The following is a 25763-nucleotide window of genomic DNA, read 5'->3' on the forward strand; positions in this document are numbered from 1 at the left end:
GAACCTCAGCAAGTAACCATGCTGCACAATATTCAGCACCCATTTGTCTTTTGTAATGGATTCCCACTCTACCAGATGATGAGAAACACTCCCTCCCACCGGAGTGGCGAACAGACGTGGAGGAAGCAATGGCTCAAGGCTTGGGAGGTTGCTTGGAGGAGGACTGCTGCTTGTTATTGCCACCTCTTCCTCTGCCAGGACGACGCTGCTGGAACTGCGTTTTCTGCTGAGACTGGGATTGCCACTGAGGGGTTTGAACGATCTGCTGGAAAGACCTCCTGTCTCCCAGGCAAAAGCATTTCTTGAATTCCTTGCGCTTTTCTAATCCCACCGCTTTGACGGTGTTCATCTCCGCTTTCATTTTGGACATTTCGTCGTCAGCGTGTGTTCCAAACAGAGATTTCCCATTGAATGGCAGATTCAAAATCTTCTTCTGGGCGTCTGGCTTGAGCCCTGTCAGGCGGAGCCAGGTCGAACGACGGGAACAAAGACCATGTGAATAGCCATGGGCCGCAAGGTCAGAGGCATCCACTGCGGCGCTAATAACCGGCTACAAGGCCTCCCTCCTGTATAATCTCCAGAAAATCTTGACGATCTTCCTTGGGGAGCTTGTCTGTAAAGCGAGTCAGGGAGTCCCAAAGGGACCTATCGTACCTTCCAAGCAAGGCAGAGGCGCTAGACACCTTCATAAATGAAGAGGAGGTGTTGCATACCTTCCTACCAAAAGAGTCCATAAGTTTGCTGTCTTTTTCAGGTGGTACTGAGGAAGAAGTAGAGCCGGCATGGGACTTCATGGCAGCCGCCACAATAATGGAGTCCGCAGGAGGATTAGATCTGAGGAACAAGGGATCCTCTGCAGGGGCCTTGTACTTCTTGGCTATCCGATATGGAACAGATCCCACCACTGCTGGTGTGAGGAAAGTAGCCATAGCCGGTTCTAGGAGGCCGGGGACCAGGGGCAGTAGAGGCCTGGGCGCTGTGCGATGATGAAGGGTATCAAAAATCACAGAAGTGGGAACCACTGGAGTATGCAACGTAATGTTCAGCTTTTTTGCTCCCCTGCACAGAACATCGGAGAAAGTCGCGATGTCGTCAATTGGAGAGACTCGGGAAGGAGGCGTAGATGAGAAGGGTGGAGAGTAATCTCGGTAAGGCGACCTAGTAGAAGATGACCGTGTGGAAATCTTGTATGCCGTCTGTTATGGGGCCTGTCACGATTCCTGCTGTGACGGTCCCTGGACCTAGAGCGATGTCTTGATGGAGACCTCGGTCTTGGCCGGATTGGAGAACTTGGCCTCACAGGCGTTCTTGGCCGTACTGGAGAACGTGATCTGTCCCGAGATCTTGGCCTGGGTGAAATCCTGGGACTCTGAGAAGACCTAGACGGAGAGTATGTGCAGGAGTAACCCGAGCCCGGGCTACTTTGACCTCCAGACGCAGCCCCTTGAGGATGATGAGGCACCAAACTGCGTGACCTGTCCGCAGATCTGGGTGAAGGTTCCGGGGAGATCTCCACGATATTTAAACCCGGAGATGATGACTTGCCTCCTGAAGATCCGGAACCAGGGGACTCCACCACCACCGTCACTTGATCCCTCGACGGCGAAAGCCTCCACGTCAAAGACGTCTGGGTGACTAGTGGCGTCGAGCGGTGTCTTGATGCTCTCGACGGCGACCGACCACGTCGAGAGAGGCTCGACTGAGAACCTCGACGTCGATCCAGAGACTTCGACGTAGATCCTCGACGTCGCCCAGATGGAGATGCTCCATGACGCCGTATCGACGACGACTCTCGACGTCGTGTCGACGACGACCTTCTTCGACGTCGACCGTTCCTGGCGTCGCCTTGACGTCGAAGGATGGGATCTGACAGTCCCTCTCTACGGCGGCGACCTGGATGCCGTCCTAGCTTTCGACGCCGATCCCCCTCAGGGGCGGCGACGAGTGTCTCGACGTCAATGGAAGCCTCAACGGAGACTTAGAGGTGGTAGCAGCCATGGACTTCGAGCCCGAAGCATGGCGCCTCGACGCCGACTTACTTGACTGCGGCGGAGATCTTCGACGTCGTGAAGATGATCTGGGCCTCTTTGACGGCGACGTCGACGGAGTTCTTCGACCTTCCTTCCTCTTCCTGGGGACAGGAGAAGTGGAATGACGCCGTTTTTGGGCATCCTTGCTTGTAGGAGAAGACCTGGGGACTGTAGAAGCACCCACCTGGTGACTTTTGTCTATCTTCTGCATGGCATGAAGTCGAATTCTCTCCCTGTCGCGAAGAGTTCGTGTAGTAAACTTTTGACAGTGATGGCACTGATCAGGGTTGTGTGCAGATGGTAGGCACACAATACACACAGAATGTGGGTCAGCCAGAGCCATCTTTTTGTCACAAGAAGGACATTCCTGGAACAGAGCAGGCATTCTGACAGGAAATTCTTGTGGGTTACCATGAAAAATAAATCAGAAGCCTTATTAATCCAAAAAATTTCGAAATATCAGAGAAAATTCTCTCAAAAAAAAATTTCAGTTGAAAACTGAAGAGCTCAAGCTCCAGGATCCTCACAGAAGGAGCCGGAAAAAAGAACTGACCCAACTGCCACCTGTGGTGCACCATGGGAGCAGGGGGTTGCCTTCAGGTCTTAAAGGCACGGTACCCCTACTCTAATGCCTTAAAGGCAAGGTGTCAGTTTTCTTTGTTGCTTTATACTCTACTGCAGCCTACTGGCAAATGCCTGCAATTACAGGTTTTTTCCTATGGCAATAAAGCATTGTTGTATACAAATGTTTTCTGCTCTCTTTCTTCCTTGGGGGTTGGGAGAGTACTACTGTATGTATGCTACTTTATGTAATTTTGCGGCAATTTTGCCAGTTGGGAAATGTTTTAGGCTGCAAATATATGCTTTCACATATATATACATATATATTTATATGTATTTTCTATATGCTCCTGGATCCCGCGCATGGGCGGTGATTATTCATAGATTATGACTATTGATGAGTATCCCCTGGATGAGAATTACTAATTTACAAGGCTCTGCAAAAAAATGACATGCCAGATATAGAAGAACGGCTAAATGCTTCAGTTATACTTTTATGTCTGGTCTGTCCTGGTTTTTGTGTAGAGATTGCTCATGGTTTTCCTAAAAAAACCAATGTTGAAATCAAAAATAAAACAAATTAAAATAAGTAGGACAAAGTAGAAGTGTATGACCACGTTTTCATCTGTAATTTTGTGCCTTGATGGCATATCTGCTAAGATGTTATACCGTAATGATTGTCAGACTTTTCTGGTTGCAGAGATGTTTATTGTTAGTGTCCCAAAACACTTAATACCCAGAGTCATCAACTGTGCTGCAGCTTATGTTTTTTTACATTGTGTTCCAGCCAGGCAACAATTTGCATGGTATTGCCCACAATAAGAATTGGTCAAAACCTGGACCATGGGATGCCAATTTGGTGTTGATGATCTCTTCACAGGGTTACAGTTGTGGTTCGCCTACCCATGAGAGGCAGTGTTTCAAGTATGGAATATCAGAAGGGTAAGACTTTGGGCATCTGATTGAGTTCTCTCATTTCCTGACACACAAATATGAGGAAAAGTCTTTTTGACCCATACTTTGATGTTTGCAGGGCATTCTACACAAGAAAATGTGCTGGGCCACCCTATATCCCCATGAATCTCTGGGTTTCAGAAATCCTGAGAGTTGGAAGGGTTCCCTGTTTGTTAGCTCACCCAAGGCCTGAATAGTGTAGCAATCCACCATGGTAGTTGAGGGAAATTATGATTTATTTAGGTGTTGTTTTTACATATAGGCTGGCAGGGAGAGGATAAACCGAAGTATGGACACACCATTCCTCACCAGATTAATGTTTTTAAATAAAAACCATCCCTCTCCCTGGTATTTAGTAGGCTTTCTGCCCACTGGGAGGAGGGGTAGATTGAGGTAAATATGCTAATTGTCCTTCCCTGAGATGCTGAAATATTGTAGGCATGGGGAGGAATAGCATTTGGCTAATGACTGTGGGGCTGCTGCCTCACCCTCCTCCCAACCTGCCTGCAGAAGTCATCCCTGGGTGGTAGAGCGTGGACCCCTGCTTGGGGATTGCTCTCCTGCTGTGATCATTACTAAGGGATCCACTCGTGAGGGGTAACATTTGAAAATGGAACTGCCCCCCTTTCCAGTGGTACCTTTTGTAAAGGTTATTAGTGGTCGGGCACTGAGAATTCCTGTCAAGCACCAATCAGAGGGAAAGCAGGAGGAGCCTAAAGGCTCCTGCTGGTGAAGCAGTGATATTGGCATGCATGCCACGCTGTGTAACTGCTCTTTAAAAAAATAAAATAAATAGGAGCCTAAATGCTCCTACTGCTTTGTCCTTCAGAAGCAGCGATATTGGCGTGTATGGTACGCTGTGTTGTAAACAAAAAAAAGCATTTGGGAGCCTAAAGGCTCTTACAATTTGACTTTCAGAAGCAGTGGTGTTAGCGTGTCACTGTTCTATAAAGAAAAAGAAAATCTGCCATGAAAGCTTTTCTCTCGAGCTCATTAATGTTTTTAAACAGAAACCCCTCTGGTGTAAGCACCAAAGGGGTTTTCCTCCCTTAATTTGGAGAATAAAACGTTCATGTTCTCCTCACTGGGGAGATAGTTTGGAGAATATTAATGTTTTGTCCTTTGTACATAATTGGTTAATCTTCTGTTATTGAACCGTCTATGTATTAAGAGGCGTGCCTATCTCTGTCTCCATGTCTGAGTTCTTAAGGGTGAGCTGTTTTTTTTTATTGCGAAGCTTATTGAATTCGGGTGGGGGAGAGGAATTGAGAGGAGCCAAGAATACGACCAATCCAGTAGTGAGACACGCAGCAGGCAACCACCCCACTAAAGAATGAGCCTTCAGGTGTCTATTGGCTTCACTTTTAAAATCCACTCTGTTTTTTGAGGTACCTGGGTCCCTAAACAATGCACAGGAAAGTAAAGATTCTTGTAGGTGAGTCTTCAGCTAACAAAGCTACTGAGAACAATGCTCTATGGTGTCAAACTCAAGCAGAGAGAAGAATTAGTTGTATTGCCCAAATTGAGCTGAGATTTAGAAAATAGCAGGCCTCCAACTGAGCTAAGTAGGTCAATGGAATGATATGCCATGCAGCCCATAGGACGACATCGGCAGACACAACTACCTCATCAGAACAGCCAGGAGATCTTCCTGCAAAGCCCGCCTGGACAACAACGCACACGACAGCAAAGAGCTTTTCAACATAGTAAAGGAACTCTCCAACCCCAGCGCCAACACCAACGACATCCCGCCCTCATAAGATCTGTGCAACTCACTGGCCACCTTTTTTCCATTGCAAGATCGCCGACATCCACAACAGCTTCAACACCTCAACCGCCCGACCGCAACAGACTCCACCCCGAACATCACCTGCACCAACCAGCTGACCTCCTGGTCCCACGGCAACGACGACGAGACACGCAAGGTTATGAACTCCATCCACTCAGGATCTCCATCAGACCCTTTCCCACACCACGTTTTCAACAAAGCTGACACTACCATCGCACCCCAAGTACGGAAGGTCATCAACTTCTCCTTCGACACAGCGACATTCCCGGAAAGCTGGAAGCACGCCAAAATCAACGCCCTCCTCAAGAAGCCCAAGGCGGACCCCAAAGACCTCAAGAACTTCCGGCCCATCTCCCTGCTCCCCTTCCCGGCAAAGGTCATCGAGAAAATCGCCAACATACAACTGACCCGCCACCTCGAGGACAACAACATCCTAGACCCATCCCAGCCCGGATTCAGACGAAATCACAGCACTGAGACAGCCCTCATCACCGCCACAGACAACATCAGGCGCCAACTAGACAACGGCGAAACCTCAGCCCTCATCCTCCTGGACCTGTCAGCCGCCTTCAACACGGTTTGCCACCGCACACTAAGAACACGCCTCCAAGAAGCCGGAATCCAGAAGAAGGCCCTGGACTGGACCACGTCCTTCCTCTCCGGCAGAACCCAGCGAGTCCGCATCCCACCATTCTGATCGGAAGCCACTGACGACATCTGCGGCGTACCCCAGGGCTCATCCCTCAGCCCGACCCTGTTCAGCGTTTACATGGCCCCCCTCGCACCAGTGGCCCGCCAGCACGACCTGAACATCATCTCCTACGCCGACGACACCCAGCTCATCCTCTCCCTCACCAAGGACCCACACACCGCCGAAACCAACCTCCACGAGGGAATGAGGGCCGTCGCCGAATGGATGAAAAACCACCTGAAACTGAACTCGGACAAGACAGAAGTCCTCATCCTTGGCCCCACCCTCTCTGCATGGGACGACTCCTGGTGGCCGACAGCACTGGGAACAGCTCCAACACCCACGGACCACGCACACAACCTAGGATTCATCCTCAACTCCTCCCTCTCCATGTTAAAGCAGGTCAATGCCATCTCCTCCTCCTGCTACAACACCCTCCGCATGCTTCGCAGGATCTACAAGTGGATCCCGACCGAAACCAGAAAAACTGTGACCCAAGCCCTCGTCAGCAGCAGGCTGGACTACGGCAACGCACTCTACGCAGGAATCCCGGCCAAAAACCTGAGACGACTACAACGCATCCAAAACGCCTCCGCCCAACTGATCCTCAATGTCTCCCGCCGCAGCCACATCACCCACCACCTAAGAGACGTGCACTGGCTCCCCGTCAACAAGAGGATCACCTTCAAGCTCCTCACCCACGCACACAAAGCTCTCCACAACACGGGACCAGCCTACCTGAACAACAGACTCCACTTCTACACCCCCGCCCGCCAGCTCCGGTCCACCAGCCTCGCCCTTGCGGCCGTTTCACGCATCCAACGAACAACCCCCGGTGGCAGATCCTTCTCCTTCCTCGCCGCCAAGACCTGGAACACCCTCCCCACCCATCTGCGGCAGACCCAAGACCTGCTCACCTTCAGAAAGTTACTCAAGACCTGGCTCTCCCCCTCAGCGCCTTGATACCCTCTCGGGTAAGTAGTGCGCTTTACAAATTCCTTGATTGATTATGTTTTGTCCATATATGACAAGGGGTAACTTAAACGGAGGAGCAGTTTGAAGCAAATAACACAGTGTAAACTATTTGATATACAGATTGTTATCCAGGATAAATTCCCTCAAAACTGTACAATTGCAAAGGCTTCGGAGTATGACATCTAGCTGCTTAACTCTGATTTGACAAATCAGCCTCTGATTTCAATATCCAAACTGCAGAGTTCTCTAAGCACTTAAAATGGAATAATATTTGTACGCTGGCTTTGAACTAACTATTTTTGGTTCTACATTTGAGTATTGGAAGGCATGCTCCTGCCCCATGCCTGTAGGCCTATACATGTTTCTGCTGCTCATGGGCATCACTCATATTTACTCATACTCTATAAACTTAATTTGAATCGCCCATCTAACAGCTGGGATTTTCAGAAATACTCCAACAATGTTTCTGTGATGAAGGGATTTTTTCAAATGTGCCATAAATGTGTACTAGGAGCTTACCATCTGAACATGTTCATCAAGATACAAAGAACACATGGTGGACATGGTTAGGTACCTCTTGCTAATGAGCTTAAATAAACTTGGAAAATTCTAACTAATTTTGCTACATTCCAGGTGGAAGAGGAAGAGAGAGTTCCTGAATTGGCTAAACCACCGTTTGTAATGTATTTCATCTCTAGATATGAAAACTGTAAATGATCATAAGCTTTGTTCATAGAGTACATACATAAATTCAATACAATTACAATGTATGCTTTTCTAAGTACTGTGAAGGAAAGTTATACTTTTAATTAGACCACATAGAGATGTATGCTTTCTCAAATCTTTTCCATTGATAGCAAATTCTCTGCACAGGTTTACATTCACACTAAAGACTCACCTTACAGACGCTGAGTACAACATGGGATGGCACACAAAATCCAAGAGGGCATGACTCATGCCCAAACTTACCGTAAAAAGCGCAAAAGCTCACCCTTGCACCTTCCACAAGCATTGAAATTGCAACTGCAAATTGCTTTCAAGTTCTTCAAAATGCCCAAGACTGCGACACTAATCCTCAAGACCACTGGACGACTGGAGGTGAAACCACTTCATGCCCTAAAACGTTATTGCTCACTGGATCATTGATCCCAGTTGCTTTTAGTCTAATCTGGACCCTGCGTAGCTGGACCCTAGGGCTGGGCCTTCATTCTCTGGCTTGTCCGGAGCAAGGCTGTGCTGAGGGGAAAGGGGACATAAGGGTAAGGTTTTACAGACGTTACAGTCCCTGACAGCTGTTGGGCCACCAGACAAGCTAATATATCAACCTCATATAAGCTAATATATTTATCTCAAGGGGCAACAATTGGAGTGGGAAAATAGCTAAGACCTCACACTCCGGCTCCAACGAACGATTCCCAACAATGAATGGAGTAGCCAAGACTCACTCTACTGATGCTGAGTACAACATGGAATGGCACACGAAATCCAAAAGGGGATGCGACTTGTGCCCAAGCTCACCGGAAAAAGTGCCAAAGCTCACCCTTGCACCTTCCAGAAGCATTGAAATTGCAACTACAAATCGCTTTCAAGTTCTTAAAAATGCCCAGACCACAGGGTGACTGGAGGTGAAACCACCATGTGTCCTGAAAACGTTTGCTCAATGGATGATTGAGCCTAGTTGCTTTTAGTCCAATCTAGACCCTGCATAAGTGGACCCTATGGATGGGCCTTCATTCTCTGGCTTGTCCGGAGCAAGGCTGCACTCAGGGGAAATGGCACAGAAGAAGAAGGGTTTTACGAGACGTAACGGGCCCTGCACAGCTGTAGGGCTACCAGACAAGCTAACATAGCTACCTCATATAAGCTAAGATATGTACCTCAAGAGGCAACAATGGGAGTGGCAAAAGAGATAATATATCTATCTTAAGAGCTCACACTCCGGCTCTAACAATGAATGGAGAAACCAAGACTCACTTCACTGACGCTTAGGACAACATGGAATTGCCCACAAAATCCAAGAGAGGATGCGACTCATGCCCAAACTCACAGGAAAAAGCACCAACTCTCACCCTTGCATGTTCCAGAAGCACTGAAATTACAACTGTAAATCACTTTCAAGTTCTTCAAAATGCCCACGACTGCGACGCTGAGCCTTAAGACCAAATGATGACTGGAGGTGAAACCACTTATGCCATAAAAAGCGATTGCTCACTGGGATGATTGAGCCCATTTGCTTGTAGTCCAAATTGGTCACTGCATGTCTGGACCTTATGGCTGGGCCTTCTTTCTCTGGCTTGTCTGGAGCAAGGCTGGGCTTAGGGTAAAGGGGACCTAAGGGGAAGGGTTTTACCAGACGTTACGGTCCCTGCACAGCTGTAGGGTTACCATACAATCTAATATATCTACCTCATGTAAGCTAATATATCTTCCTCAAGAGGCAGTGATGGGAGTGGCAAAAGAGCTAATATATCTATCTTAAGAGCTAATACTTCTGCTCCAACAAACGATTACCAACAATGAATGGAGAAGCCAAGACTCACCCTACCAACGCTGAGGAGAACATGGAATAGCACACAAAATCCAGGAGAGGACGAGACTCGTGCCTAAACTCACAGGAAAAAAGCAACAAAGCTCACCTTTGCACCTTCCAGAAGCATTCAAATTGCAACTGCAAATCCCTTTCAAGTTCTTCAAAATGCCCAGGACTTAAACGCTGAACCTCAAGACCACAGGACGACTGGAGGTGAAACCATTTTATGCCCTAAAAAGCGATTGTTCACTGGGATGATTGAGCCCAGTTTATTTTAGTCCAATCTGGATCCTGAGTAGATGAACCCCTTTGGCTGGGCCTTCGTTCTCTGGCTTGTCCGGAGCAAGGCTGCGCAGAGGGTAAAGGGACATAAGCAAAAGGCTTTTACGGATGTTACGGTCCTTGAACAGCTGTAGGGCTATCAGACAAACTAAGATATCTACCTCATATAAGTTAATATATCTACCTAAAGGGGCAACAATTGGAGTGGCTAAAGAGCTAATATATTTATCTTAAGAGCTCACACTCTGGGTCCAACAAATAATTACCAACAATTAATGGAGAAGCCAAGACTCACTCTACCGACGCTGAGTACAACATGGAATGGCACTCAAAATCCAGGAGAGAACATGACTCATGCCCAAACCCACAGGAAAAAGGGCCAAAGCTCACCCTTGCCCCTTCCAGAAGCATTGAAATCGCAACTGCAAATCGCTTTAAAGTTCTTCAAAATGCCCAGGACTGCAACGTTGATCCTCGAGACCGGAGGACGACTGGAGGTGAAACCACTTTATGCCCTAAAAAGTAATTGCTTACTGGGATGCTTGAGCCAAGATTGCTTTTGGTGCAAGCGGGAAGCTACATAACTTGACCCTATGGCTGGGCCTTCGTTCTCTGGCTTGTCCGGACAATTACTACACTGAAAAGAGACATAACAGGAAGGGTATTACGGACATTACGGTCCCTGCAGGCTGTAGGGCCATGAGACAAGCTAATATGTCTATCTAATATAAGCTAATATATCTACCTAAAGGGGCAACGATAGGAGTGGCAAACAAGCTAAAATATCTATTTTAAGAGCTCGCACTCCAGCTCCAACAATAGTTTATCAATAAAGAATGGAGAAGCAAAGACTCACTCTACCGACGCTTAGGACTACATGGAATGGCACCCAAAATCCATGAGTTGACACGACTCGTGCCCAAACTCACGGGAGAAAGTGCCAAAGCTCACACTTGCACCTTGCAGAAGCATTGAAAGTGCAACTGCAAATCGCTTTCACGTTCTTCAAAAGGCCCAGGACTGCAGCACTGATCCTCAAGACCACAGGACGACCGGAGGTGAAACCACTTCATGCCCTAAAAAAGCGATTGCTCACTGGGATGATTGAACCCATTTGCTTTGTCCAATATTGATCCTGTGTAACTGGAACCTATGGTTGAGCCGTCGTTGTCTCGCTTGTCCGGAGCAAGGCTATGCTGAGCGGAAGGGGGACATAAGGTGTAGGGTTTTACTGGATGTTACAGTCCCTGCACAGCTGTAGTGCCGCCATACAAACTAATAAATCTACCTTATATAAGTTAATATATCTAACTCAAGGGGCAACTATGGGAGTGGCAGAGCTAATGTATCTATCTTAATAGCTCACACTCCGGCTTCAAAAAAGATTACAAAGCAATGAATGGAGAAGCCAAGATTTATTCTACTGATGCTGAGGACAACATGGAATGGCATACAAATTCAAAGAGAAGATGCGACTCGTGCCCAAACTCACCGGAAAAAGTGCCAAAGCTCACCCTTGCACCCTCCAGAAGCATCCAAATTGCAACTGCAAATAGCTTCCAAGTTCTTTAAAATGCCCAAGACTGGGACGCTGATCCTCAAGACAACAGGACGACTGGAGTTTGAGCTCCTTCATGCCCTAAAAATCGATTGCTCACTGTGATGATTGAGCCGTTACTTTGAGTCCAATCTGGAGCCTATGGCTGGGCCTTTGTTCTCTGGCTTGTCCAGAGGAATGCTGCGTTGAGGGAAAAGGGGACATACGGGGAAGGGTATTAGGGTCCCTGCACGGCTGTAGGGCCATCAGACAAGCTAATATATCTACCTAGAGGGGCAACGATAGGAGTGGCAAACAAGCTAAAATATCTATCTTAAAAGCTTGCACTCCAGCTCCAACAAAAGATTATCAATAATGAATGGAGTAGCAAAGACTCACTCTACCGACGCTTAGGACTACATAGAATGTAGACCACAGGCGACCGGAGGTGAAACCACTTCTTGCCCTCAAAAAGCGATTGCTCACTAGGATGATTGAGCCCAGTTACTTTGAGTCCAATCTGGACCATATGGCTGGGCCTTTGTTCTCTGGCCTGTCCAGAGGAATGCTGCTTTGAGGGGAAAGGGGACATAAGGGGAAGGGTTTTACCTGACGTTATGGTCCCTGCACAGCTGTAGGGCCACCAGACAAGCTGATTATATATACCAAATTTTATTCAAATCTTCAATTAGTTAGACATTCATATTTCAATTGCATAGTACATTTCATTGTATAATGATTGACAAATGTTGGTCCTGTCATATCTGCTCTCTCCGCCCTCCACTTCATTCTTGGCCCTCGGCCCTCATTACTTCATGTATGCTATCTAAGGGTGGGCGTAGTTCGCGAAGTAGCGCTACGCTTCGCACTACGCGAACTTCACGTAGCACTACGCGAGCTGCGTAGTAGCATGTTCGCACTGTGCAAGATGCGTTTTCAATGATTGCACAGTGCGGACAAGCATCCGGCACTGTGCAAGCATTGAAAACGGCATCTTGCACAGTGCGAGCTGTAGTTTTCTGCTGCTCGAGTAGATTATTACTCGAGCGACAGCTTTCTCAACGCGAACAGGTAGTTTCTCATTGAGAGCGGTCGCGAGCATGCGCAACCACTCACAATGAGAAACCTGACCTCTCGTTGAGAATCTCGCCGGGATATAATTTTGCTTGTTCGCGGTCGCGAACATGACGTTCAGGACCGCGAACAAGCAAAAAATGACCGCTGCACTACGCTACGCTGCACTACGCATGTTCGCACTGTGCTACGTGCAGCTCGCGTAGTGCGAAGTTGCGAAAACTTCGCAAACTCCGCGAGCATAGCGTAGTGCTTCGCCCAGGGTTAATGCTATCTATGCAGTGGAGTTGTCTATGCTATTATAACCTTCAATGTTGTCCTGGGCGGTAGGCCCATACTGTTCTAGGCTTGCGCATAATCTCATTCCTCTTCACATCGTATAAACAACTAGCAACCTACAACAGCCTCACTCCCTTCCCCCTCCCCCCAGGCCTCTCCTCCCCACCCGTCGGACATGTCGCTTCCCTCCTTCAATTCTCACGCCGTCGAGCCTGTACTCCTGTCATCCACTTCCAAATACCTTGTCAGTGATCAAGGTCTCCACGAGAGGGATGCTCCCAGGTCAATCACCTTATCCGGCACCTTTCTCTACCAAGGTAAGGCTCCCTATCAGTAGAAAAAGTCACCCCTTTCAGAAGGTCAGCCATCCCCGTCAGCTGGAGTATTGAGCTGGTCCACCATCGCCCTCCAGGTCCTAGCCACCTCAAGCAATTTGTCATCATCGGTTCTCCGAGCCACCTGCAGCTGGAAGATTCCCTCACATTCCGCCCATTTTATTAATTCCCGTAACCATCTTGCTGCATTGGGCCTAGTGACAGCTTTCCAGTGACTAGTAATCTCTTGTGTAGCTAGGACTAACCCTAGGTCTATGAATTTTCTGGTGAGCTTATTACGAGCCGTGTGGGGAAACCAATGGAGCAGGCAAACTCCCGGCCTCAGCTACAATTCCCTATCCATTACCTCTTGTAGCTTGGCCGTGACCCCCTTCCAAAACCTGTGTAACAGAGGGCATTCCCAGAGCATGTGGAGAAGTGCGGCATTTTCCAGTTTGCAATGTGGGCAGGCTGTGCGGGATCCAAAAAACTCATTAATTTTAAAAGGAGTCAGGTACGCTTGGTGGAACACAAAAAACGGTATTAGTTGAAATCTCGCATTCCTGGAGCATTTCCACACCCGTTCCATCAACATCTCCCATGTCTTCTCATCTATTTAACGTTCAGTCCCTCTAAAGGAGTCCTAGAACCCTGCGTAAGTCTCTTGTACAGGCAGATGACAGCCTTAACCCTCCCTGCCGAGGTGACCACATATTGACAGGGGAGGAAGGCCTGTGGTTCTTCCAGCCCTCTCCTCCAGTGCTTGCGAATGGCTGCCGTCAGTGCCGCATGTAGAAGAAAGTCCTGCCCGGGAATGTCATGTCTTTACATGAGATCCTGAATAGAGGTCCCCAAGTCTGGAACTCTCCAATTCTTCCCAGTCTCGCAACCGTTGCCAATCCCCTCCGTGCGGTAGCACCTCACAGAGCCATAATGGGATCTCGGGTGCGTATGATGGCCACACCCCAAGTCGTCTATTGGCGCGATTCCAGCATTGGCGCACCACCCATAGTTCCCTCTGCACCTCTCCCTCACGAAGCGGCAGCTGGAGGAGAGTCCTAGCGAGCCGGCAAAGGTTCAGGTCCATCTCCCTCCGGTTCTCCTCTGCCCCCAGCGCCTACGCCATCCACTGTGTATACCATTGAAATTGGGCCGCATGACAATATGCCTAAAAGTCGGGAACCGCTAATCCTCCCTCCCGCCTGGGGTGCGTCATAGTACTCAACGCCACTTTACGCCGCCCTGAACCCCACAGAAAACTCGTAACCATCGTATTCAGCTGGGCAAAGTACTTCCCGGGTATCCAGAGCGGTAACACTCCAAAATAGTAGAGTAGACGGGGCATGGTGACCATTTTTAACACCGTCACTCGCCTCATCACTGACAAAGGCAAGGTTCCCCAAAAATCTAAGTTACTCCTGGTGGTCCTCCATGGGCGCCCCACATTGCCCTCAAATAAATCCAAAGGTTCATGACAAATTCTGAACCCTAGGTAAGTCAAGCAACTGCTCTCCCATCTCACATCCAGCCCATCTGGCGGGTCAGTTCTGCCTCCACGCAGCGGAAAGAGGCACGTCTTGTTCAAGTTGTGGAGAAGGGTGGCTCAATGGTTAGAGCAGGCAGACCTTGATGCAGAGCTCTGGCCAGGGACCAGAGTTTGATTCCCGCCTCGGCGGGTCTCCGGCTCATTAATTCCCCTGACTGGATATTCTCGCCTCAGTGCCTGTTCTGATTATGGGTCCCACGCTGCAACTCTGGGCAATAGCTTGCTTAGTCTCCACAACGGCCCCAAAAGCGCTGGGATGCCTGGCTGCACCTGGGGGGTGCCCAGGAGTGGACATTTCCCAGCAAAGCCAGGAAGGGTTCCTAAGCGGTATACGGACAGCGCCGGGACACCTCCGGTGGAGGTAGCCGTGCGCTTTACAAATTCCGACATTTACCTTTAACTGAGGCCCACTATCCATCCTAGTCTAGCCAGCAATTCACGGGCACCCCATAGCCCCTCAGCAGCATTGGCAAGGAACATTAAAAGATCATCTGCATATAAAGCAATGTAGTGGGTCTGACCCATCCTTTTCAAACCCCCATAGTATTGTCCAGACCGGGCATGTACAGCCAATGGCTCGACTGCCAGGGCAAACAGGAGGGGAGACAGCGGGCATCCCTGCCTCGCCCTGCTACCCACTCCGCAGGCTTCAGAAATCACTCCCCCCCCCCGTTCGGACCCTAGCCGTCGAACGGTTATATAAAATCTGCGTCCAAGCCACAAACCCCTCCCCAAGACCAAATGCCCTCAAGACCCTACAGATATGGCCACTTAAGACTATAGAAGGCCTTTTCAATGTCACTTGCCAGCATGCATGCCTCTCCCCCTCATCCCTTGAGCCGTGTACCAGTTGGCACAACCTTTGTATATTCATGGCCGTATTCCGGGAAGGAATAAACCCCTCCTGGTCCTCGTGCACAAGCGCTGTCATGTGGGCCATCAGGCGATGTGCTAGAATACTACTTAAGATCTTATAGTCGAGATTAAGCATCTCGAGTGGGCGATAGGCTGCACGGTCCCATTCCGGCTTGAGAAGGGGCACAATTACTGCCTCCCTTGTTGAACTAGGCAGATAACCATTTTGCTTTGCCTGATTGTAGAGTGCTAACAGCCGGGGGGCCAACAAATCCACATGTGAGCTAAAACTCTGATGGCAGCCCATCAGTGCCCGATGTTTTGTTCCTGGCCATATGTTTTATGGCACCTCTGATCCCTCCCAACTCTACTGGTCGGCCTAGGCTCTCCGCATCCTCGTCCTCAATCTGTAGCAGCTCGATGTCTAGGAAACCCCCTCCTCAAGAACTCCCGGTTCTAACCGACGTTGGTATAGAGTAGTATAGTATTCCGAAAACTGTGCGTTGATGGTCTGTTGGTCATAATAACCTACGCCATCCTCGCCACGTAGCTCTAAAATCGGTGTCCCTCTGCGTGCCGGGTTGGCCAGCAAGCTAATAATGCCCCAGATTTATCTCTCTCAGCATGCACCCTTGCCGCATATGCCCTGTGATCATGCATCTGAGTCGCTCGATTTGCAGCGCTACCTTATCTCTAGCTGCCAGAATTTCCTCCTGCTTGTCTGCTCGCCCAGGTTGCTCCTTTTCTATCTCTGTTAACTGTTGCTCCGCCCTCTGTACATCACTCAGTAGGGTTTTTCGTACTCCCACCGCTTCCCCAATACAACGCCCCCAAATTACAACTTTAAATGCATTCCACTCATTATGCAGACTAGTAGTCGTGTTGGCATTGTGTTGAAAGTAGTCCTCAATAGCAGTGCCTATGGTGGTTCTGAAGACCTGGTCTTCCAGCGCCTCCGGGCGGAGACGCCAGCTAGGGATGGCGGACCTTACCCGAGCCCAATTCAAGGACACCAGTAACGGGTTGTGATCAGATGTCGTCCTAGTCAAGTACTCACTCAACCCAATCATTCTATGCACATCCGGCGATCAAAGGATAGCATCCAAGCGGACGTGCAACTCATGCATAACTGAGAAATAAGAGTAGTCTCGTTCCCCCGGGTGGTGGGCCCGCCAAGTGTCAGTCAGTTCGCAATGCCTTTGCCAGTTCCGTCGGGCTTCAGCAATTCTATGGGCAGGTGCGTCAGGGAGCGGAGGGTGAGAGCGGTCCAAGGCTATATCAGTTATGCAATTGAAGTCTCCCCCCAGGAGTACAGGTCCCGACAGTACCATCGCCAGTTTCTGCGATAACTGCGGCAAGAAAGGTGGATGTTCGATATTAGGAGCATATATGCTTCCCAATGCGATATCCCGGCCATCAAGCCGCCCCGTTACTACTGTGAATCAGCCATCGGGATCTATATTCTGCCTCACACATTGAAATGGTACCCCCGCTCACACCCACACCAAGGTCCCTCTTGCATAGGCAGAATAAGTAGTGTGAAACACCTGCCCTCTCCAGCGACGCTGTAGCACCGCCCCTTCTGATTTCGTCAAGTGGGTTTCCTGGAGGAGAGCAATTTGTACCCCTCTCCGCACCAGATAGGCATGTATTTTGTGCCGCCGTCCCATGGTGTGCATCCCCCGTACATTCCAGAACATGATTTTTATCCCTACGGCGGTACCCATGGCTCTACGTCAAGTTCCTGGTCCCAACTAGCCTCCAAAGCGACATGTCTGACCCCTCCCCCCCCCCCCCCCCCCCCCATCCCTAACAACAAACTTTTCCCAACTCCCAAACCCCAGGACAGGCACACAAGAACAGGTCCCCATCTAAACCAAGAGAATTGTGCAAAGAACCAAATAAAGAAGGTGGAGTGTAACTCTCATCTGATGTCCTCCGAGCCCTCCCTTGGCCCCCCTCTTATTCCTAAAGCACCCATCAAGGCCCCACAGCTGTTGTGATTTCTCTCTGCAGTTCAGCAATCTGGTCCTTGGGTGTCAATGTCATGGTTAACAGCTTATTGTCTTGTGGCTCTTAACACCCCTGCCGCATGCTCACCCAAATAACCCATCCGCTGTCTGTGGAGTGACATCTGGTCACATTTTGCGATGCAAGGTGCACTACGAAATTAGTTTTATTTATTAAATTGTTTACTTACCTTCAATTATCCATCCTCCGGTTTTTAGCACCCCCCACCCTGTCCCTCCCCTGCCCCTCTGCCCCACCGAAACACCCTCCACGGGCCGTGGCTGGACCTGCATAATATCTCCTAGTGACGGATCTCCGGGTTGCACAGGCTCTCGCCCCTCAGTGGCAGTATCTTCATCGTCTGTATGCCGTTCTGACTCCTCCATCCGCTGGCCCTCAAAACCCTTTTTCTTTGACACTCTGCCCATCTTGGAGTCCGTGTTCCGCAGGAGTCAGCAATAGACCGGGGGCTGACAACCCTCTCCTTCCCTGAAGTGGCGGCGCGGTGCCTGTACTCCCACAGCCAAAGCAGGGCCACCCTGGTCCCACCAGCAATCCCCCTGGCCACTGATGGTAATTCCAAGCACACTCCCGCAGAATCCCTCTAAGCCTCAAAGTAACAGGAATCGGGCCTCTTCAATATAACCACCCCGGTCGGTGGCCAGAAACAGCGTAGTCACCGGCCCAGCTCTGCCTCTCCGCGTGTGGACAGGACTCTGCTCGCCTCAGTGGTGCAGCGTTTGCACGGTCAGGACATCAGGCCCCACTTATGTACCTGGAGGTGTGGATCCCTCCGTCTCAGCTGCAGCCCGGCCCAGGCCCTCTCTTTCAGCTGCGCTAGGCCTCTGCACCGTAAGCAATGCAGACCCCCACACAGTCCTCCGCTCCTATGCCGCCATGCGCCCTCCCAGGTGGCAAACAGGTCAGGGGCGTCCAGACATGGCAGGCACAGTATCCACCTGCAGGCCAAGTCCTCTCCTCTGCTCTCCCAGTATCGCTACAGGCAGCGCTAGGCCCTTCAGCGCCGATCACCAGTCACCAGGCCCTTCACACGTTTCCGGCCTTTCCTCCCCGCCGGGCACACAGTCGGTCTCAGTGCCTCTCAACCGGCCAGCCGCAGCTGCCTCACGACAGTCTCACCGGGGCCCAGACTCACAGTACCGCTCTCACCGCCAGTTAGCTCCGCCGGGCCCTCAGACATCCAGACTCAAGCACAGAGGGCCTGGTCATAACGTGTGATTTGTCCCGCCTGCCGCCATCTCAAGGTCAGGCAACCGCCGCCAACTGTCAAGCCTTTTCCAGCAAGAATGCGCTGCTCTGCGAGACTTTTGTAGTGGAGTAGGGAATAGAAGCCCCGCCCACTCTAAACCCATGTTTGCCATTGGTTTGTGTCATTGTCTGTCCTAAATGCTGGCTTCAGATTCATCAATAGGCTTGTTAGTCCCTCCTTAGTACCGCCTCATCTTCATTTGTCACCTCCCATGGCGACTGCCCCTTTTACTTCGGTTGTCACACAGGACCTGTTATTTAGACTGTGAGCACTATTTTCTTCAATGAGGTCCTCCTACTGCAGGCACGATATACTTTGGTGCTTTCTTTACTCCCCCCCTCCATCCCGTTGTCCGTGCCTTCTCCCCTCTCCTCTCGCCCACTCTCCCATTGTCTGTGCCTTCCCCCGCTCCTCCCGTTGTCCATGATGACTACCATTTGAAATGCAATAGGTCTTGCGTATTTATTTTATTTTATTTGAAAAGTTTTATTATAGCCCTGGTTAGACCCAGAGGTATCAGAGATCTTTACATGATCAGGTATAAGGCAAACATGGTATAAAAGCGTAAAAACAAGGGTAAGGAAAAAGCAGTGTGAGATATCAAAGTAAAAACAACATAATTACAAATCAAGAAGGAATAAAACAGGTCTCAAGACGTTATAACAACATAATTACAAATCAAGAAGGAATAAAACAGGAGCTGGAGCAATACATTAACAAGTCATTTGGGTAAAGTGGAGTACAGGAAGATGGACATATATTACTGAAACCAAATATGGTATGGTGAAAAGAGATCAGTAGTCGGGCACATGTTAGGATCCCCAATAGTAGTTAAGGAGGTGGGTTTCGAGGTCTTTTTTGAAGCTGGCATAGAAGGGGTTACAGCACAGGTTTTTTGGGAGGGTATTCCAGATAGTTGGGGCATTGCCAGAGAAGGAGCGAGATTGTGTGGTTTTCTTTTTAAGCAGAGGTGGGATTAGGAGGAGGGCGTTGGTGCTTCTCAGAAGACAAGTGGTACCAGCGATGAGGAGTTTCTTGGAGAGGTACTGCGAAGTATTTTGGTGGAGGGCTTTATGAGTAATGCAGGCAGTTTTGTAAGCTGATCTCCCTTCGATAAGGAGCCATTTAAGAGATTTGAGAGCTGGGGAGATATGATCGAAGCGTTTGCAGTCGGTGATGAGCCTGGCTGCAAGGTTGAGTACAGCTTTAATTGGAGCAAGGTGGACCTTGGGGATTCCGTTGAGGATGGTGTTGCCATAGTCTATACGTGAAAGAACAAGTGCTTGAACTGCAAGTTTAAAATCATCGGTGGGTATGAATGGTTTGATTTTCTTGAGGTGATGGATAGTGAAGAGGGCTCCTTTGGCAGAGTTTTTGATGTGAACGTTAAGGGTGAGGGTGTTGTCGATCGTAATGCCAAGACATTTGACAGAGTTGGACAGTGTGAGTGAGCAGTTGAGTGCGTTAAGGTCAGAGATTCATGATTGAACGGGGAGAGGGTTCTTTTTAGGGGAGAAAAGAATGATTTCAGTTTTATTAGGGTTTAGTTTGAGATGATTTGAATGGAACCAGGATTGGATCTTGTAAAGGGTGTTGTTCAAGTGTAAGATGTCAGCATGAGTTTTAATCTTGTGATAGATTTGGGTGTCATCAGCGTATAGGTGGTAGTTGATACCTGCTTGTTTAAGAATGAGAGTGAGGGGTTCCATAAATAGGTTAAAGAGGGAAGGAGAGAGAATAGATCCTTGGGGGACTCCAAGGGAGACTGGAGTGGGTTTAGAGAGACAATTTTGAATTTTGATTTGCTGAGTTCGGTGTTGAAGGTAAGAAGTGAACCATTTAAACGTGGTGCCATTAAGGCCGAAAGGGGTCCTAAGAATATTAAGTAGTGCTGAATGATTGACTGTATCAAATGCTGCTGAGAGATCAAGGAGGATAAGAAGGCAGGTCTTGCCATTATCAAGTGATTGATGGATGTCATCTACGACATTGAGCATTGCCGTTTCGGTGCTGCAGCCTTTACTGAAGCCAGACTAAAGGGGGTCAAGTAGGGTGAAGTTTTCAATGTGTTTGTCAAGTTGTAGTAGGACACATTTTTCAAGGCCTTTGAGAGAAGGGGGAGGTTGGTGATAGGGCAGAGATTGTTTAGGTCATTTGGGTCAGAATTAGGAGTTTTAATTATGGGCGAGATTTGTCCAAGTTGAAGGGAGGTGGGGACACACCTGTGGAGAGAGAGGTGTGGATGATTTTGGTCCAGAATGGGGCGATGATGTGCTTGAGGGTAGGGACAAGGTTGGAGGGAACAGGATCTTTTGTGTGGGAGGACGGTTTAAGATTGTCAATTATTTTGATGACTTCTCGCTCAGTGACGGGGAGGAAGTTGAGCAAGGATGCATTGTTCTTTATTTGTGAGTTAGGGGAGTTGGTAGCCAGTGAAGTGGTAGCAGGGAGGCCATTGGAGTGATTGGGGTTGTAGAGAAGTGGGTGGGTGAGAAGGGTCGTTAGGGAGCGGGTTGGAGGGTGGTTTTGTGGGAAGGAAGGATTGATCAATTTTGGCAATTTTTTCTGAGAAGAAATGGGCAATTTCATCGCATCTGACTGAGGAGGCTGTCATATTAGGAGGTTCTGGGGAAGTTTGGTTACAAGTGATTTTGAAGAGTTCCCTGGGTCTATTTTTGGCACGATCAAGTTGAGTACGGAAAAAGGATGCCTTTTGCTTGAGGATGTGTTCTGTGTACGTGGATCTAGCACGTCTGAGACATGCAAGATGGGTGGGTGAGGGCTGGTGTCTCCGGGTTCTTTCCGCTAGTCTGAGTGCCCGTCTTTCAAGACCTGTTGCATTCCAAACGCTTGTGTTTTTAAAGGTGCCCTGATGTGTCCACTTGATGGTTGGCTTGTGTCGACTGACGGACATGCATGCAGCGGGCACGGCTCGCAGCCTGGGGATGTTGTAGCCTTGTGTTCCTAGCTGTGAAGTGCTGTCAAGTTCAGTAAACTCAGCCCCTGCCTGCCCACAAGTTGAGAGAAGTTTAACAAGTTTAAGTTTCAGCTCCTTGCAAGTGAAATTGATTTTATTTATGCTTCTAGCGTGGTCTTTATTGCTACTGGAGTATAAACTTTTGAAATCTGGGGCGATGAAAGGCGGCTTGTCTGCCTACGTCAAAGAGGCGAACTCCGTGCACGCATGAACGGCTAAACGAAGAAAAAAAAGGGACTGTCCGGGGTTCACAATAATACTACAGCCTCCCTGATAGATGGTGGGGGGCCTCTTGGACTGTTTATGAGGACTTTGTTGGGGGGGGGAGCAGGCCACCGTCAGTTTGTTTTACCAACTCAGGTTCTTAATGCACATTTTTTTTACCCAGACTTATTTCAATATTGCCTTTCCCCTGTGCCTGCTATGGCACGTAGTATCGTAGTTACGGTACTCCTCTGGAGGGGCCAATACTACCACAGCTGTCCATAGGGAATGCATTTGACACTTGGATTCATCTCCAATCGCTTCTAGGCGCTTCTCCGCAGAACAATCATTTTTCTTTTTCCGTACATTTCATAGTTACTTATTGTGTATTCTGAATCCTCCAATGTTGGCAGTTGCATATTTGTGGCAGAGGCAGGCAAAAAACATACTTCTCGGCTCTCTTCAGTGGTCTGTAGCGCTGTATCATTTAAGGCCCACAGCACTTCGAAGAGGGAGGCCTATTAAAACATCAAGCCATTATAATAGTGTTCCACTTACACTGGCTCTTGCTAATCCTGTTCTCTTCGAATTGACCAAGAAAGAGGCAAACTAAACTCCTCTATCTGCCTGTATCCCGCCCAGTTGTTCTTTATTTTGGGCAGAGAAGGGGAGACTTTCCCATAATCCTAAATATAGTTTCTTTCCATTTCCTAACTGGATCAGTGCTGGCAAGATAGCTCAGTGGGTTAATGCTCCCGCTACAGCTGTTTTTGTGCACCTTTTGAGGCCCATTACTACTAACAGCATTAGTATTACTTTTCTAGTGTGCCCAGGGCCCCCAGGTCCAACACTGGATGCTCTTCACCCTCTGATACAACAGAAACAGTGCTCAGAGTGAAGAACAGCATCCAAGTTCAGTAATTCAGAGTATTTCTGTGCGTGTTACTATATATGCGCGGACAAACAGAAAAACTGTTCGTACATTTGCATGCTAGCCCCCATTTAAAAGTTGCTATATATAGCCAGAGCCTTTGTAAGACAGTGTTTATAGTTTCAGTTTCGTTTTTACAAAAACCTGAGAAGACAGGTTGCCGGCCCTCCCCTGATGAAAGTTTAGAACAGACGTTAGGACGCACTGTGTGGGGGGAGAGGGAAGGGGCAAGAGATGTTGGCACAGTGTCCCCCATCCCTCTCGAAATTACAACACACAGCACCAATGAACAGAAGTGTCTGTCCGAGCAGTGACTGTGAATTTCTGCTTCAGACCTACTGGCCAACTAATTGAACTTGGCTACTGCTGCTGTTGAGGAGAAAACTGCATTAAAAGAAGAATTGCTTAATTGTGTCCAGTCTTTACTAATGGGCGGGGTCGTGGAGAGGGGATGTTGTGTGTTTTCTTTTCTATAATGTGTCCCTCCTGTGCTTCTGCCATCCAAATGTGGGGGCAAAAGACACGTTACCCATTCCCAAATCCCCAACAAACTCTACTACCCATAACCCCAACCCAACCATCAACCTTAAAAAATCCTTGCCCGTTCCTGAACTTAAGAAATCCCTTACTCCTATCTATCTCTGAACCCTAAAACCCCCTTACCACCTCTTATGCCTACCCAACACCAGAGTTTGTTCGAGTGGCATAAGTAAGTGTGTCTGTTTGTGTGTGTATATATATATATATTTCCTGAAAAAAACGAATGAAATAGTAATAGTAAAGTATCTTTATAGTTAGGTGTTGTAATAAGATAAAACATAACATTTAAAAGACAAACACTAAAATTCACTAGTTATGTTTTGCAACGGAAACAGAAACTCATGCAACCCTATGAACTGCTTATTACTTCACATCACTCATGACATGTTAAATGACATCATTGATGACACAACTGATGATCTCTCAGATGCCACTACTAATAACGCCACAGTCATATGCAGCATATAATTACTGAGTTTACACATCTGGATCCATTGCATGGAAATAGCATCAGCTCTGGAGGCAAGTGTGATTGCGCTTGTTGAAACTTATACTCCATGTACAAATGAATAACTTTTGGGGTTCAAGCATTACTCAATGTTAAAGAAGATAAAGCCTGAGCGCACCTGATGTAGTTTGCAGGGGTATATTTGGAAGACGAGTGAGGCTTAAAAGCCAAAGCCTGTTCCAAAAATCAGCGAGAAACCCCAAAGCTTCTGTTACTCATTATCCACCAGTGGATATCTAGGCATCTGCCCTTGTTAGAATTTGTCTTACAGCTATTTATGTAACGAGGATATCTATATAAATGCAAAAACGATACTATGCAAATGAGAGGACATGAAGGCTTGGAAGACAATGTAAAGTGTTCTGAGTGAGTAGGGCGAAATATGACCTTGTTTTATTCCATAGGATGCCTTTCTGTATCTCAATGAAAGCGGCCCTGTGTCCCAGCATTGAAGAGTGAAGCTTGACTTTCTAGCCGTTCGTATATGCCCCACGCCATCAAGGTAATGATAATGTCATGGGCTGGCTTGGTGGAATTCAAAGGTTAATATTAGGTAGTCTTTGTCCTTAGACTGTGCCATGCTCCTTTAGGTATGTCATCTCGACCAAATCACGTGCCTTTTGCCTCTTTTGGTTTTTATTCCATGTGCCAAGCTGGTATAATAACAGACTTTACACATTCTTCTTAAGTGCTGTTAACTTTGTGGCTGACTAACAACATTGTTGGCTCATGCATTTTAATCATTGTAATATTATTGCAAAGGAGTTTTATTTAACAAATAGCGTGCTTCGGTTCAATCACATGTATTGGGGGCATGTTTCAGCGGCTACTATATGTAACTGCCACTTATTCATGTAAGTAAGGACAAAGTATGCCAAAATATTCACATTATTTAAACCCTTACCTCTGATTTGCTTCTTCTATAATTTTATTTTGTTTGAGCTTCTCATATGACATTACAATGTTGCTTTAGTGAGTGTTACTGCACTACATGAAGGATGTAGGGTTGATTGGCTGTGAGTTGCGTTTGTAGCACTTTTTCTTCTTGCCTACCTTTAGTGGTGTAAAACGCACTGGTACCAGCGTGCTGTACAGAGAGAGAGAGAGAGAAAAACTGTTTATTTAGACCTTAGTCTTTAAACAAAATCGAATAAAATTCAAGGTATTATACATAGTCAATTATTGGTTAAACAATACACTGCTTTTAAAATCTTTAAAACGTGTAAGAACATTCAATACATTCCACTTAAAATCTAAGTCTCCTTAGACTTTTAAAATTATGTCACTACGTTGTCTTCTGCAGTACACCTTTGCCGTAAAAGTTATTAAAACCGATAAAGCTTGTATCGTCTAAATTACTCTTCTATTTTTACTATATACAAGAACTGGGGTTCCTCACTGCACTTCTTTGAGCTTTCCCCTGACCATTTGATTTATTCCTTTCAGATAGTAACCCAGAGCTATAGCGATTTCTAGGTATTCCATTCTTAACAATAAATTAATTGCTTGGGCTCTCAATCTTGTGTCATATTTTATGAATATAGGTCGTAGAATCCGTTTTCTCACTTCTACATGCATGAGACAATCAAGTAGGATGTGCATTATATCACACTTAATCCCCATACCACACTTACATATACCATCCGGGTACATCATTTCTACCATGACTTTCCCCTCCACTCGCCAGGGGATGATGCCAATTCTCATTTTTAAGATATCCCACCTAAATCCATAGTTCGGGAGTGCTTCTAGGTAATGATATCCTGTATCGGTTTCCCATACTTCTATCATGTTTTTTACAGATTTTTTGTTTCTTAGGTAATCTAAGTCCTGCATTCTCGAGTACTCCCTTCCTTGTGCTCTAAGTTCCCCTTTTGTAAAGACTGCCTCTAAGGGGTTTTGGGTT

The sequence above is a fragment of the Lissotriton helveticus genome, chromosome 1_1 (assembly GCF_964261635.1).
Source record: "Lissotriton helveticus chromosome 1_1, aLisHel1.1, whole genome shotgun sequence".
Lineage (NCBI taxonomy): Eukaryota > Metazoa > Chordata > Amphibia > Caudata > Salamandridae > Lissotriton > Lissotriton helveticus.